The 14870-nt window shown below is 48.2% G+C and overlaps 1 pseudogene; it reads left to right on the forward strand.

The window, feature by feature from the left end:
- Positions 1 to 2184: 2184 nt before the first annotated feature.
- Positions 2185 to 4182, forward strand: LOC136454192 (uncharacterized; annotated as a pseudogene).
- The last annotated feature ends 10688 nt before the right edge of the window (positions 4183 to 14870 follow it).

The raw sequence follows: 14870 nt of genomic DNA on the forward strand, positions 1-14870 counted from the left end.
GTGCTCGGCAGGGAACAGATGCCTGGGGCTGATCTTGGCGAGGTTGTAGTTCGTTTTGCCCTTTGTCGCAAAATTTGCTAAAATGTAATCTTTGGTTGTGAATCCAGTAGTGCTAGGTTTTGGTAACCATGTCGTTACCATGGCTTGTTTTCAAAACTCTATCTGCTTAATGAAATATGCGCTACGGCGTGTTTAAAAAAAAACACGCCTTATAACTTTAGTAAAACCGAGAGCACGAGGCCACGGCGGCGCAGGCCGTGGCGGCCTGGATCGCAAGGCCGAGGGCCACGTTCGGGACGACGTGTGTGGCCGCCTGGATCCCAAGTCCGAGGGCCACGTTCGCGACGACGCAGGCGGCGCCGGCGGACAGGAACCACCAGTGGCCGGCAAGGAACTTGTCGAGGAGACGAAGAAGTCCACAAGCCGGCGTCGAGCCGTCGACTTGCCTCAACTTCAACCACGCCGTCCCACATGACCACATCCCGCATTCTTTGAGAAATCCAGCTATGAGCAAGAAACCGGCCAATCGAGACGTACGCACTGGAAGAGAAGAATATCTCCTTGTTGCTCCCGATCGATGTTGCCCTTGTCGTTGGAAGATGCGTGTGATGCTGACGCCACTGCTGTTGCCGTTATTCAGCATGGAGCGTCGTCGATCTCTGTCTTCTGGGATCTCTCACCACACCTTTCGGAAGCCTCGGTCGCTTGGTAGACTGAAGATGCGTTGAGCGGCGTCTGTGCCGTCCACCGGGCCAAGCCCCGGCAACGTACAAGAAGTCAAGAACGCAGGCAAAATGCCGCAGCAGGGGTGACGCTGAGGAAAAAAAATAGTGGCTAAAATCGATGGGAAGTCAACTAGTCAAGTCCAATGGATATTCACGAGGTCAAAAAGTATCTTGCGGATCCCAGGTGGGTCTTTTGGCCGGCATGCCATGCATGCAATCAAAGCTGATCGACCTTTCTGATCGTGCATATACCACCAATCAATATAATATTTTCCTTTTGTTTAGTTCGTCCGGAGAAACAACGAGCGTAATTACCATAGTTATACCGGTAGTCACGCCCAAAACGGAGGAGCTTGATGAGTGTCCGTTGTTCTACTCCCTCCACCGCATCTAGCCGCCGCAAACCCTAAAACTCTGCCCCAAGCTAGGAGACTGGCACACAGGCGAGGGCGGCCGGGGCCGCGTCACCGCCTGTCCACCGTGATCTGAGCCCGTTGCCCTCTTTCACGCTGTGAGGGCACCTGCACTTGGTCCCAATCAGGGAAAAATTTATCGGCCGAAATCTCCTGATATTTCCGATATATCATTTTTATCCATAGGTGTCGATAAAAAAATATCTATCTTTTTCGTACAAATTTTGTTTAAATTTATTTAAATTTACTTAAATTTAAATTAAATTTTATTTGAATTTGATCCGATATTTCTGATATATTCTGTTTATCCTCTTTATCTGTGACCCCCGGTAAATTTTAATTTCCGAAAATGAAAACCTTGGTCCCAATCCAGATCCACGGTGAGCCGTATTCATCTTCCCCCACCCCATACGCCCTCCGCTGCCATCGAGCCGACCACGCATGCACCTGCCTTCTTTCCCTTATACACATGCTGCATCCTTGACTATCACTGGGTTCTTATTTTGCTGTCGAGTCTTGTTGGCGCCGATCTGGATCTGAATTGAGTGCTTGGGACTGCAGATAAATTTGAGCTGTGATGTCAAGGATCCGTGCCAGTAGTTTATAGTTTATACTGGACTTGCTGCATCCTAGCTGGATCTTTTGATTTAGTCAATAACATCCCATGGTTAAATGTTTCTTTGATGCGAGACATTTTGGTTTAATTTGTTTCCCTACTGATTTTAGTTTGCTTTATCTGAATGGTAACTTCACCGTCATAGCTAGTTAGCCGTATTTCATTGTGCGCTCAACTAAATAGGTTGGATTTGTTTTCGATTAATTAAATGTTCCTAGTAGGCCTTTGAGTCAACTAACTTGGTTGTCCTGCTCAAGCAGGAAAAGAAGACCACAGGCCTGAATCAGTCCTACTCAGACTTGTGTTTCATTTCTTTTGTGTCTTTTGACTCTTCTAGCTATCTCATGTTCCGTTTTTTACCTAGATTTCTTTTATTCTGTTACTATCCACTCAATATTGTTTTGTTTGCTATTTGGAGGTGCACTAGAAAATGAGAAAAGGGAGGGATCCACCATCTAAACTTGCATGGCAAACTGTGGTGCTGATCGAGTTGGAGTGGGGTTTTGCTTTCTTCGATGTCGATAATGAGATATTTGACATGCCAGCCGTATGTATGCACACTAATTTGTCGCCCTTGCAGATCAGTCAATTCAATTCTGCCTCTTATGGTTCTATGCTTTATTACTGCAGAACATGATTTGGGCGCATTTTACCAACCCACGAGCTGCTCGAGCGGTTCGTATTTCTTATTTTTACCATGCTTTCATTAGCACCTGGCTCTGGTTGCCTCTTCTTATTAGGATTGATCATGATCCATACATGTGCTAGCTTCACTTGTCAGTTTGCCATCTTCATTGAAGACTGCAACTAAAAGTATATGAAAGCTTATCTTACACATAAAATAGCAATTAATGAAGTAACCATCTTCCTTTGTGGAATATTGAATATTGATAGTGAATTAATCTGTTGGAAAGGTGCATCTTCCTTTGTGAAATATTGAATATTGATAGTGAATTAATCTGTTGGAAAGGTGCAGGGTTGCTGTGTAAAAATTTGTGTGTTTTCTCGTCACCTTAACCTTTGTATCTAATATCATGCTGGTACTTCTCTCACCAGGCTGCGCTCTTTCTTGACCTCATAAAGGTTGATGACAAATCTGCTGTGTGGAGTAGCGATGGTTCTGGCTAGAGTTTTGCTTATTGGGCTAAGGAATACTCCTCCGGAGCAGAACGGTTCATTGTAGGGGATGAAAAGCTTCGTCGTCTCATCTCATCAAGTCCAATCTGGTTAGTAGATGGCTTTTAGTAATATTTGTGTCTTTGCGTGCATGATCACTGTTTGTTTATATTCATTGCTAGAAAATTGATTGCTTCAACGAGGAGGTATGTTGTTCATGAAGTGGTGTGGGGTTTAAGATATGCTCTGTCTTTTCTTGTTTCTGAGAATTCATAGAAAAGATCACTATCAGTCGTCAGTGCCCTCTCCCATTATGCCAAGGATTTGAAGACTTGATGAAGAAATATGAAATCGTGATTCCTACGAAAGCTGTAAGTTCTGGCAGTTGAACCCTTGTTTTTCTGCTTTTACACTTGCGTGTTGTGTGCGTGCGCGCTTTACAGTCGAAACTAGTTCTCAATGAAATAAATTTTTAGTTGCCAATGAACAGACATTGCATCTCTACCTTTGTATCTCACAATGATATCATTCAGGATTTCATTTTGTAATGCTTGTTTTCCTTGCATTTAATGTTGGTTGGCTCTGCTTAGAGTTGTCATTTGCAGCTTCAGCAGGTTCATGTAATGCTTCTTTTGATGATGTTTATTTAGGTTGATAGAGACTTTGTAGCCTATGCTGGTTCATTGCAACGAGTTGAGGAACTGAGGGTGTGTCGTTGCACTGAGATGCGTAAGGCATGTGACAAGCTGGTTCCTGGTATTAGTAGAATGATCAAGGATAACTCTCGCTATGTAGAAGTTATGGCAAAGATTCTGACCCCTTCGTTGGTTGAATGGGATCCATACAAGGTAGTTTACTTTATGTCGCAACAAACTGTTCTGAAATGTATCAATTGTTGCTTTTGATAAAATAATTGTTCTTTGGAATTTGATACAGTGGTCCACCACTGCTGGTGAGCCGTGGTTCACTCCTGATGAGATGCGGAAGATAGTGGCTAAAGATGCTGCAGCAGGTGATGCTCGTAAGAAGGTTGAGGATGATTATGAGATGGCTGCTATATGATAGAGGACAACCTTCGTGACTACAGGGGTTACCCTAAAGCGGAAGATATTTTTCTTCGGAAACTCAGGTCTTATGAAGCAAAGGCGAAGAGAGGGCAAAAGAGGAGCCATACAGAGATGATGGCTGAACAGGAGGTAGGAGGTAGTTGAGGCGGCTGAAGGGAGGAAGGGAGAGGATGGTGCTGATGTATGTCACTGGGGGTGTGTCTGAAGAAAAGTGAAGCCCTTCCAACGACAGTAGCAAGGCGTAGATTTCTGATAATCAGCTGTATGCTTAAGCTGCCAGTGTGTTGCTAGTACGGTCCTTGTATTATGCCACATTATGTTATGTACTCCTAGTCTCCTACTATATTAATTCGGATCTGGAACCTATGTATGTATTAACTTATGTCTGGAAGCCTGGTCTGCTAGAAATCGAAATCATCAGTGTATTAGAACACATAATACACTACGGGAAACAAAGCCTTTGCCGAGTGCAAACTGCTTTGTCGAGTGTCAAAAATCGGGCACGTACTCAGCAAAGACCTTCTTTGCCCAGTGCGGCACTCGGCAAAAAAGGGCACTCGGCACTCGGCATAGGCTGTCCCGCGTAACGGTGTTCGGCCACGTCCTTCTTTGCCGAGTGCCTGCTGTTAGGCACTCGGCAAAGATTTTTTTTTTTTGAAAAATACTTTGCCGAGTGCCCCTGACACGGCGCTTGGCAAAGATTCGATATTTTTTTCGAAATGTCTTTGCCGAGTGCCTAACAGCTTCGGCACTCGACAAAGGGAGGAATTAAAAAAATTATATATTTTTTTGAATTACCTTTGCCGAGTGCCCCTGTGAAGGCACTCGGGAAAGACCCCTTTGCCGAGTGCCATGCCCCGGCACTCGGCAAAGTTTTTTTTTGTTTTTGGCCTCGTACGTGACAACGTGCACGAAATCTTCTGAAATTTTTATCATAGCCTCCACATACGATATCACGACATCTCAACAAGTTTCATGATTTTCGAACTTCGTTTGCTTTTTATAGAATTTAAAAACACTTCGCACGCAAGTTCGCGGTCATGTTTCGTGAACAAGATGTCCGAAATTTCGGGTCCGTTCCTAGATACGGCCTCACACTACACTCACTAACATCACTATCAATTTTTGAATCATTAAATTCCATTATTCGTACCACGTGCGGTTCAAATTTATATTTTTCGAAAAAAATCAAGTAAACAAAATAAAGTAACTAAATATATCAAAAATCCACAAAAAAATCCCCAAATTCTAATTAGGAGTTCCTGGTACTTTACAAGGGCTGCACAAAAAATTTGGAGGCCAAAAACAAAAAAAATAAAAAAACTTTGCCGAGTGCCGGGGCATGGCACTTGGCAAAAGGGGTCTTTGCCGAGTGCCAAGAATAAGGCGCTCGGCAAAGAGGTTTTTGAATTTTTTTTAGAAATTTCCTCTTTGACGTGTGCCTTCACAGGGGCACTCGGCAAAGGCAATTCAAAAAAAAATTGCCGGCGGCCGGATCGGGGCACTTGGCAAAGTTGCCTCCTATGTCGAGTGCCTCCCTGATCCGGCACTCGGCAATGGAGCGGGTGGGGCACTTAGGCGATTTTGGCCGGCCGGGCAGTCCAAGCCTCAGATAGCTAGCCAGCCCCCATGCCCACGCCGGCCCGCCCCTGCCCCCACGCCGTGCGCCGCCCTCCGCGCCCACGCCGGCCCGCCCCCGTGCCCACGTCGGCCCGCCCCTGCCCCCACGCCGCGCACCGCCATCCGCGCCCACGCCTGCCCGCCCCCGCCCCCGCGCCGCGCGTCGCCCTCCCCTCCCCGTGCGTCGCGCCCGCCAGCCACCGGGCCGCGCGCCGGCGCCTGCCCCCACCCTGGCGCCCGCGTGTGGCCGAGCGTGGCTAGCTCGCCCACGCCGGCCCACCAACGCCGAGGAGCCGGCCCTGCCCCCGGCCGCCCGTGCCCGACCCCGTTCCCGACTCCGGTGACCCCGACCCCGACCCCGACCCCGACGCCGCCCGCCCCTACCCCCAGCGCCCGTCAGGTATGCCCTCTCTCTTGTTGTTGTCGTGGTAGTGATAGTTATAGTAGTATTAGTTGTAGTAGTAGTGCTAGTGGTAGTAGTAATAGTAGAACTAGTGGTAGTAGTAGTGGTAGTAGAAGTAGTGGTAGTAGTAGTAGAAGTAGTGGTAGTAGTAGTAGTAGTAGAAGTAGTGGTAGTAGTAGTAGCAATAGTGGTGGTAGTAGTAGTAGCAATAGTGGAAGTAGTAGTAGAAGTAGTGGTACTACTTGGATATATTCTTCTGCAAGGATTGATATCCAAACTACATGGCTTCTCTTGAGACATGTGCTTGTCGGCCATCGTGCCGCTGTTTTTTGCAGGTTTTGGAAACCTCACCGTGCAGGGGAAGTTTTGCCGAATTTTTTTTAAATGACAGTATTTTGTTCCATTTTTGTAGAGAAGAGCCCATTGGAGCCGAGTCAGAGTTCCCGTCGCCGTGCTGGTCTGTCTACACTGCGTCGCCTCACCACTGCACCGACTCGCCACGGCCCCGCTAGCCTGACTCCGCCGCCACCCTAGGTATAACCCCTCTTTCTGTATCATGCTCGTAGATCGCGTAACCCAGTTAGACGTCTCCTGTTCGAAAGAGATACGGTTGGAGGTATGCAGATCTTTGCATATCTATGACCGTATCTATTTCGGATTGTCCACGTTTTTTGGACAGCCCGCGGATGCGTAGATGGGTTAGTTTCCATGGTCTGCTCTGGTCCGAGACAGAGTTTTGGCATGACCTCCCTGTTGTTCTCCGAATACGCACTCTTCTTTGGCAGGACGTGTATCTGGAGAACAGCGGGGAGGTGCTGCCGAAATTCTGTCTCGGATAGGAGTAGAGCATAGAAACTAACCTCATCTACGCATCCGCGGATGGGATTAGGACCTATCCTCCCCTATTAGATAGTGGGAACACCATGTAGATGCAATTGATGGTTACATTACTCGTTGATACATATGTTAGAGGATGGATGACCGTCAGTGGATGTACACGGGCCGGAGAAGTCAGAGTGATTACACCACGGAATGGATGAACAAGACCGATGCTTTCTTGAACAGTGCATTTGGCAAGGCTGCTAAAGGACATTCCCTAGTTTTGTGTCCCTGCAGCAAATGTGGAAACAGAAGAAGGGTAAACAAGGTGGAAATGAGTAAACATCTTGTGAAGAATGGATTTACGCTGGACTACACCCGGTGGGTCCACCATGGTGAAGCCCATCATATGAGAGAGGAGGTGGTGAGACCACGAGTGGAGGCTTTTGATGCTGATGCCGGGGTAGCAGACATGTTAGATGACTTTCACCAAGGACAGTTTGATGAGGGACATGAGAAGGAGGAGATGGAGGCAGCCGCACAGGCGTTCTACGACATGATGGACTCAGCATAGAAACCCCTTCACAATCGGTCAACGGTGTCTCGACTGGATGCCATTGGACGCTTAATGGGGTTGAAGTTCGAGTTAAACTTGAGTCAAGAAGGCTTCGATAAGATGTTGGTCGTGATTGGCACCCTGCTTCCGAAGGGCCACATTCTGCCAAAGAGCATGTACAAGTCATAGAAACTCCTTCGTGCATTTAAGATGTCGTATGAGTAGATACATGCTTGTCTGAAGGGGTGCGTCCTATTTAGGAAAGAACACGAGCATGCAAAGTACTTGAATGGATCCAGACGCTAATGTTCCCTGATGGGTATGCAGCGAATCTAAAGAGGGGAGTGAACTTAGGCACTCTACGAGTCAAGGGGATGAAGAGTCATGACTACCACATATGGATTGAGCGACTTCTTCCGGTGATGGTTCGAGGCTATGTCCCGGAGCATGTCTGTCAAGTGCTGGCAGAGTTGAGCTACTTATTCCGTCAGCTTTGTGCCAAGGAGCTCTCTCGGACCATCATTGATGACTTGGAAAAAGCGGCACCCGTGTTGCTCTGTAAGTTGGAGAAGATCTTTCCACCTGGCTACTTCTTGTCGATGCAGCATTTGATTGTGCACCTCCCGTATGAGGCACGGATGGGGGGCATGCAGGACCGTTGGTGCTATCCAATCGAGAGATGTCTGAAGACTCTTCGCAAAAAATGTAGAAATAAAGCCAAAATTGAGGCTTCCATTGCAGAGGCATATATTCTAGAGGAGGTGTCGAACTTCATAGAGAAATACTACACTGAGAACCTTCCTAGCATTTATAATCCACCCCCTCGTTACAATGCTAGCGAAAATGAATCGAACCTCAGCCTTTTCCAAGGGCAACTCGGAAGCGCAAGTGCATCGACCACTAAGCTATTGAAAAATGAAGAGTGGCGCAGTATCATGCTATATGTGTTGACCAACCTTGTCGAGGTGCAACCGTTCATTGGGTAAGTTCTGAACGAACTTGTTTCATTTCGCCGTATGTCCTTGTTTCTTCGTCCAACCCCCTTGTTTCTCGTTGGTACAGGGAATTTCTTCGTCAATCCTGGCATGGACCAAGGCAACCTACCCCGTAAGAAAATGATACCCTTCTTTCACAGGGTGTGGGACCGTAGAGCCCCAATTTCATTTGTTGGTTCAAACAGAAAGCCCAAACTAATGCGCCTATAAGTGATGAGCTGAGACAGGTTGCAAACGGTTGTGCCGTTAGGGTCAAGTCATTTACCGATTATGACGTGAATGGATATCATTTTCACACAACAATCTATGAGCAGAGTCGGCCCAATCAAAAAACCACAAACAGCGGAGTTGTTACGCCCGACACTGATGGATTCAACTATTATGGAAGAATTGAAGAAATCTACGAACTATCATTCTATGGTTCCAAACCTCTTACTCCTGTCATATTCAAATGCCACTGGTTTCATCCTGGAGTAACGAGACGGACACCTAAGCTTGGGCTAGTTGAGATTTGACAGGATTCCGTCTATCCAGGAAAAGATATCTACATTGTGGCTCAACAGGCCGTCCAGGTTTATTATACGTCATCCGCGTGCAAAGACACCGAGCATCTTAAGGGTTGGTCTATTGTGCATAAGGTATCGCCACATGGTAAACTACCTGTCCCAAATGATGAAGATTACAACTTCAACCTAAACATATATGATGGAGAGTTCTATCAAGAAGAGGGGCTACAAGGGAGGTTTGACATAGACTTAACCGAAGAGATAGGAATGGAAGTAGACAATGAAAGGGATGATGACGAGGACGCTGAAGATGAGGTGCGAAATCTGAAGGACATACAAATGCTTGAGCGATTACGTTTAGGCAATGACAATGAAGACAACATTCCTCCTTCGGATAGTGTTGATGAGTTGGACAATGTTGATAGTGATGACGAGACCAATGATCCAGCTAATCTCAATCATGAAGATTATTTCTAATACATGTAATACTATGTTTTTTGTAATTATGTTTTGTTCATTTTTGCATATATTTCTAATACATGTATTACTATGTTTTTTGTAATTATGTTTTGTTCATTTTTGCACCTATTTCTAATTACATCTTGTTTTTCTTTTTTATTGCAGGTGATTGAACAAAGATGGCGGGCGACCGTCATAGGTCCGTGAACTCGATTTACTAAAGACCACGCCGGCTGCAGGAGGAGGCGGAGGGGGCGGTGGAGGGATCGGATAGGAGGAGGAGGACCGCCAGCCATAGGAGGGGGCCGTCTCCTCCCACGCCGCACGAGGAGGAGGTGGTGCCCGTGGATGAGTCGGACGAGGAGCTAGTTCGGCAAACGGACGAGGAGGAGGGGCCACACGAGGACGACGAGTGCGAGGCGGCAGGCACAGGTTCCGCTTCCTCCGACTCCTCTTCGAGTGTCTACTTGCGAGGTCCCATGAGCCTCCCACAGGTTCCGCTTCCTCACCAACGCCTAGTGATTCGCCCCGAAGGGCAAAAGTAAGTAACTTTATATTTTATCACCACTACTTCATATGATATGATGAAAAAAACTAATGATTTTTCTTAATCACTTGTGCAGGAACTAGGTGGTTGTGTCGGGTGGTAGCGCACGGCTAGTCAACGGCATCCTGGGTCTTCTGTGCAGGCAACACTTCCCCGGCATTGTCACGTATGCATCGAAGACGGAGCCGGCCTACTCGTTTGACCACTACGCCGTCGCCCTCGATGCGGAGTACCCCAACAAGGCGGTGCGGGTGAAGGCAGAGTTTTGGGTAAGTCTCACTCGCACAACATTGCTCAATACGTCGCATTCATTGGACTTTTTTTGAAATAATGAATGGATACATCGCTTTTGTATGCAGACTTATTACAGATACGAGGAGAGATTTGAGGTCAGGGCAGAGCAGGTGACTACCAAAGCCTGTAAAAAACTCGTCACCGACATGCATCACGAGGCGCGCATCCAGGCCATCGTAACATACTACGGGTCGAAGCTTGGAGAGAGGAAACCAAGAAAGACGCAAGAGAGATGCAGCTGACCCGGGAGCAGTATCTTGAGGTAAATGAAGAACATCAATATTGATTCATTTTGAGATTAAGTTGGTTTAATTTGATCTTCTTATATGTCCAACACTTGATGACGTGTAGATGATTCCCTGGTGGTGCCAAGCGTATCCCGAGTGCTGGGTGATGATGGTGGAGAGGTGGTTCACGGAGGAGTACCTCAAGATGCACAGGGATGTCCGGGACCGTCGTTTGCAGATGCAAAGTCCAGCACACCATCAAGGCAGCCGCAGCCTCGCCGGATACAAACAAGCATGGGTACACGAATTCATTTATCTATTGTGACGCTTAGTTATGCCTGATTTGTAATCATCGTGCTGTCTTTCTCGCAGTCGGCGTCACATAGTGGCCAGACTTGCTCCACCTTCTATTGCCCATCTTACACAATTGGTACATCTCTATCTAGATCAAAAACTATTCTCTGATCTTTAACCACGTTCCTTAGTTTGTAAGATTATGAAAGGCTTTTGCCCAAAATGATGTAAATGGATTGATTTTTTTTCACTGGTATGGTGTCCGTATTAAACTATGATGATACTGAACATATATTACGGATGAGTTGACAAATTCCTAAGATAGCCAATTACCAAAAAGAAATTGTGAGGAAAATCGAACTGCAGCCCAGACTAATAAAGGATCTTCAGGACCACTCCCAATCTTGGACAAAGATTCAGAATGTTTTCATGTGAATCTGCACCGACGATTTCTACCCAGAGTCTATTAGAAAGTCATTTGCATTGTCAGAAATAATGGGCCAATTCTTACCGGTTGCCATAATTGCTACTCCCACCGTTCCAAATTATAAGTCATTCCAAAAATCTTGAAGAGTCAAAGCATCTCAAGTTTGACCAAATTTATATGATAAGATAATAACATTTATAATATCAATTAAGTATTATTAGATTTTTTATTAATTATATTTTCATAGTATACCTATTTGATGTCACAAATCTTTGTAGTTTTTTTCTATAATTTTGGTCAAACTTGAGATGCTTTGACTCTTCAAGATTTTTTGAAATGACTTATAATTTAGAATGGAGGGAATAGCACTGAACATTTACATGAGATATCCTCAAGCCCCAACCGATTACTACCTGATTGCATCCGAATTCAAAATAAACAAATTACTTTCAAAGCAACTGTGCTTTTGTCAAACCTAAGAAGGATCAAAATTTTTTGGTTCAGAAAAAAAAGGACATATAGTTCACTTTTCTTTGCCAAATCGAGTGGCACAGCCCATGGTCCAATTGCACCCTCCGAAGCAAAATGCCATTGACATGTGAACACTTTATTTTTTGAGGTATGCATCGCAGGCCCTTGAACTTATCTTGTGGTGCCACTTAGGTCCACAAACTCTCTAATCGTACTTTTGGCACCCTAATGTTGTTTAAGTATGCCACTTAGGTCCATAACTCATCGGATCAAGGTTTTTGCTGATGTGGCGAGGTCAGAGCGCACGTGAGCCTGGTTTGGAGCGTCCAAATTGGCAGAGACGCCCCCCAGTTCTTTTCCTATCCTCCATTTCCCTTCCTTCACCTCTTCCCTGCTCGTGGAGGTGTCGCTGGAGGAACAGCACCTCCGCATAGAGAACGCGCGGCTCAAGGACGAGCTGGACTGCGTCTGCGCCCTCGCCAGCAAGTTCCTCGGCCGCCCAATCTCCTCTGGCAGCTCCATGTCGGCCCTGCAAGGGTGCTTCGGCATCGAGCTCGGCGTCGGCACCAACGGCGGGTTCTGGCTCGGCCCCCTCGGCACGTCCGCGCTGCAGCCCCTCCCCGACCTAATGGGCGTCGGCGGCCTGCCGGCCCCGTGGGTTCAGCGGCGACCATGTGCCTGCACGTGGGCATCGGCGCCCTCGACGGCGCGATGCACGACGCGGCCGACGGCATCGACCGCACCGTCCTCCTCGAGCTGGGGCTCGCCGCAATGGAGGAGCTCATGAAAGTGGCGCAGATGGACGAGCCGCTCTGGCTCCGCAACCCCGACGGCAGCGGCGGCCTGGAGACACTCAACTTCGACGAGTACCACTGGGCGTTCGCCAGGGTGTTCGGGCCGAGCCCCGCCGACTACGTCTCCGAGGCTACCCGCGAGGCCGGCATCGCCATAACCAGTAGCGTGGACCTCGTAGATAGCCTCATGGACACGGTACGCACCTGAGGAGCCATCTGCTCCATGTTAATGGCCTATACTACATACGTGTTGTTCCATTCCGCGACGCTGCCACTGGCACGATCCAGCTAGTGAGTCATCCCATTCGTCTCGTGCGGCCATGCTCTCACACACACGCCTATACTAGTAATATACTATACGGCTGCTCAATCGCGTACATGACGTGACGACGTACGTACGTGCTCCTGGGATCGATGCATGCAGATGCACGCGGAGCTGCAGGTGCTGTCGCCGCTAGTGCCGATCTATGAGGTGCTCTTCCTTCGGTTCTGCAAGCAGCATGCCGAGGGGCTATGGGCCGTGGTCGACGTCTCGGTGGACGCCATCCTCCGCCCCGACGGCGGCAACCACCACAGCCACCACCACCACGCGTAGAACGGCGGCGGCGCCGCCGGGTACATGGGCTGCCACCTGCTCCCCACCGGCTGCATCGTGCAGGACATGAACAATGGCTACTCCAAGGTACGTACTCCACCCTGGCCCGGCCGTTACCATGTGGTGTCTACAGTGCGCGAGTTACGCCAGCATTTAGAGCGGCCGCGGCCCAGTATTTTATGCTGCCCCGACGCGTGCGCGTAGTACATGGGCGAGCGAGTCCGCGCGGCGCCACTGCTGTGTCCTGCGCACGCACCAATCGATGCTCCCAGGAGCGGCAGGTCAATGCTCTCCAGACGTGTGCGAGGCAGTTTGGTCTCCGTGCCGTTTGCGGAGTGCAGAGGCTTAGACGCGGTGGTCGCCGTCTGACCCACAGCGAGCTTGACCTGTAGCACTAGCCTAGGGCATCACATGACCAGTTTTGAAACATTTGGATGCTTCCGCTACCGTACGTGCGCCGAAATGCTATCTCGGGCGCAGACGCGGGCCAGCTCGTCCTTGAGGCGGCGGCGGCAGCGGTGGCGGCTTGGAGTTCGGGCAGAGAGACAGATAGAGAAGGGAAGAGGTGAAGGAAGGGGAAGTGGAGGATATGAAAAAAAAACGGGGGGGGGGGGGGCTCTGCTAATTTGGACGCCCCAAACCAGGCTCACACGTGGCTCACGTGCGCTCTGACCCCGCCACGTCGGCAAAAACCTTGATCCGATGAGTTATGGACCTAAGTGGCATACTTAAACAATATTAGGGTGTCAGAAGTGTGATTAGAGAGTTTGTGGACGTAAGTGGCACCACGAGACAAGTTTAAGGGCCTACGATGCATATACCTCTTATTTTTTTGTAAAGTCTACCACGGGTCCTAAACTTGCGCCACCGTGTTATCCCGGTTCCAAACTTGCAAAACACACACCTAGATACCTAAACACCATCTGGGTCTCATCGTCCATCCAAACGGGTCTCGACCTACTATCCGCCTCCTTCTCCCAGACAGCCCATTGCAGCGCGTGGAGGCGGGCTGAGGCTGAGCTCCGCGGCATAGGCTAGGTCGACCGTGAGCACTAGGCCGATGCCAACACCATTGATGCGCGTTGACGAAGGTCTCAACCGTGATGGCTGTGAAGCCGATGGTGAGGCCCCGGGCGATAGCTCTGATGCAGAGCACGGTCTAGCGGTCTCCGATGAGGCATTGAGCTCTGACGGACGCTATCATGCTGAGGCTAGAGGAAAGTGCGATGGTGCATGCCATGACCTTTAGTTCATCTGGGCAACGCCCGTCTCTGGTGTTACTTTCACCAAGCATTCTGCATACGGGTGAATTCATATGAGGCAATGGATCAAGAACAAGAGGCGAGTGTATTGAATCGCATGATATCTTGAAAGAAGTTTGGTTTGGTTTGGTCATGACGGGGTAGCCGTTGGCTAGCATTGGCATCATGGTGGTTGGTGGTGCACGTGTACATGACAAAGATCTCCCATGCAACCCTGTGGGACTTTGTGGCGTCCTTCCCCTGAGAAGTTGAGATGGCCAAGCGCGCAAGGACCAAAGTGAGGAGAGGTCTAAACACCTTTAGTCCCGGTTATAGGAACCAGGATTAAAACTCGAGACCTTTAGTCCAGATTCCATATATAGTTCTGGTTCCCAAAATCGGTACTAAAGGCGGTTGGGAACTGGGATTAAAGCATGTTTCTCAGGTAGTGGTATATTATATGTAAAAATTATGTTTTACATATAGAAGTAGAGAGAGAGAGAGAGAGAGAGAGAGAGAGAGAGAGAGAGAGAGAGAGAGAGAGAGAGAGAGAGAGAGAGAGAGAGAGAGAGAGGAGAATTTCAAGTAGACAAAATAAGCAAAAGTATATGTAAAAACTATTTTGATGTAAAAATATTCTAAAAATGTTACAGTAAACAAACTCAAACTATCGATGCTATTGACT

This window comes from Miscanthus floridulus, chromosome 5 (genome assembly GCF_019320115.1).
Source record: "Miscanthus floridulus cultivar M001 chromosome 5, ASM1932011v1, whole genome shotgun sequence".
Lineage (NCBI taxonomy): Eukaryota > Viridiplantae > Streptophyta > Magnoliopsida > Poales > Poaceae > Miscanthus > Miscanthus floridulus.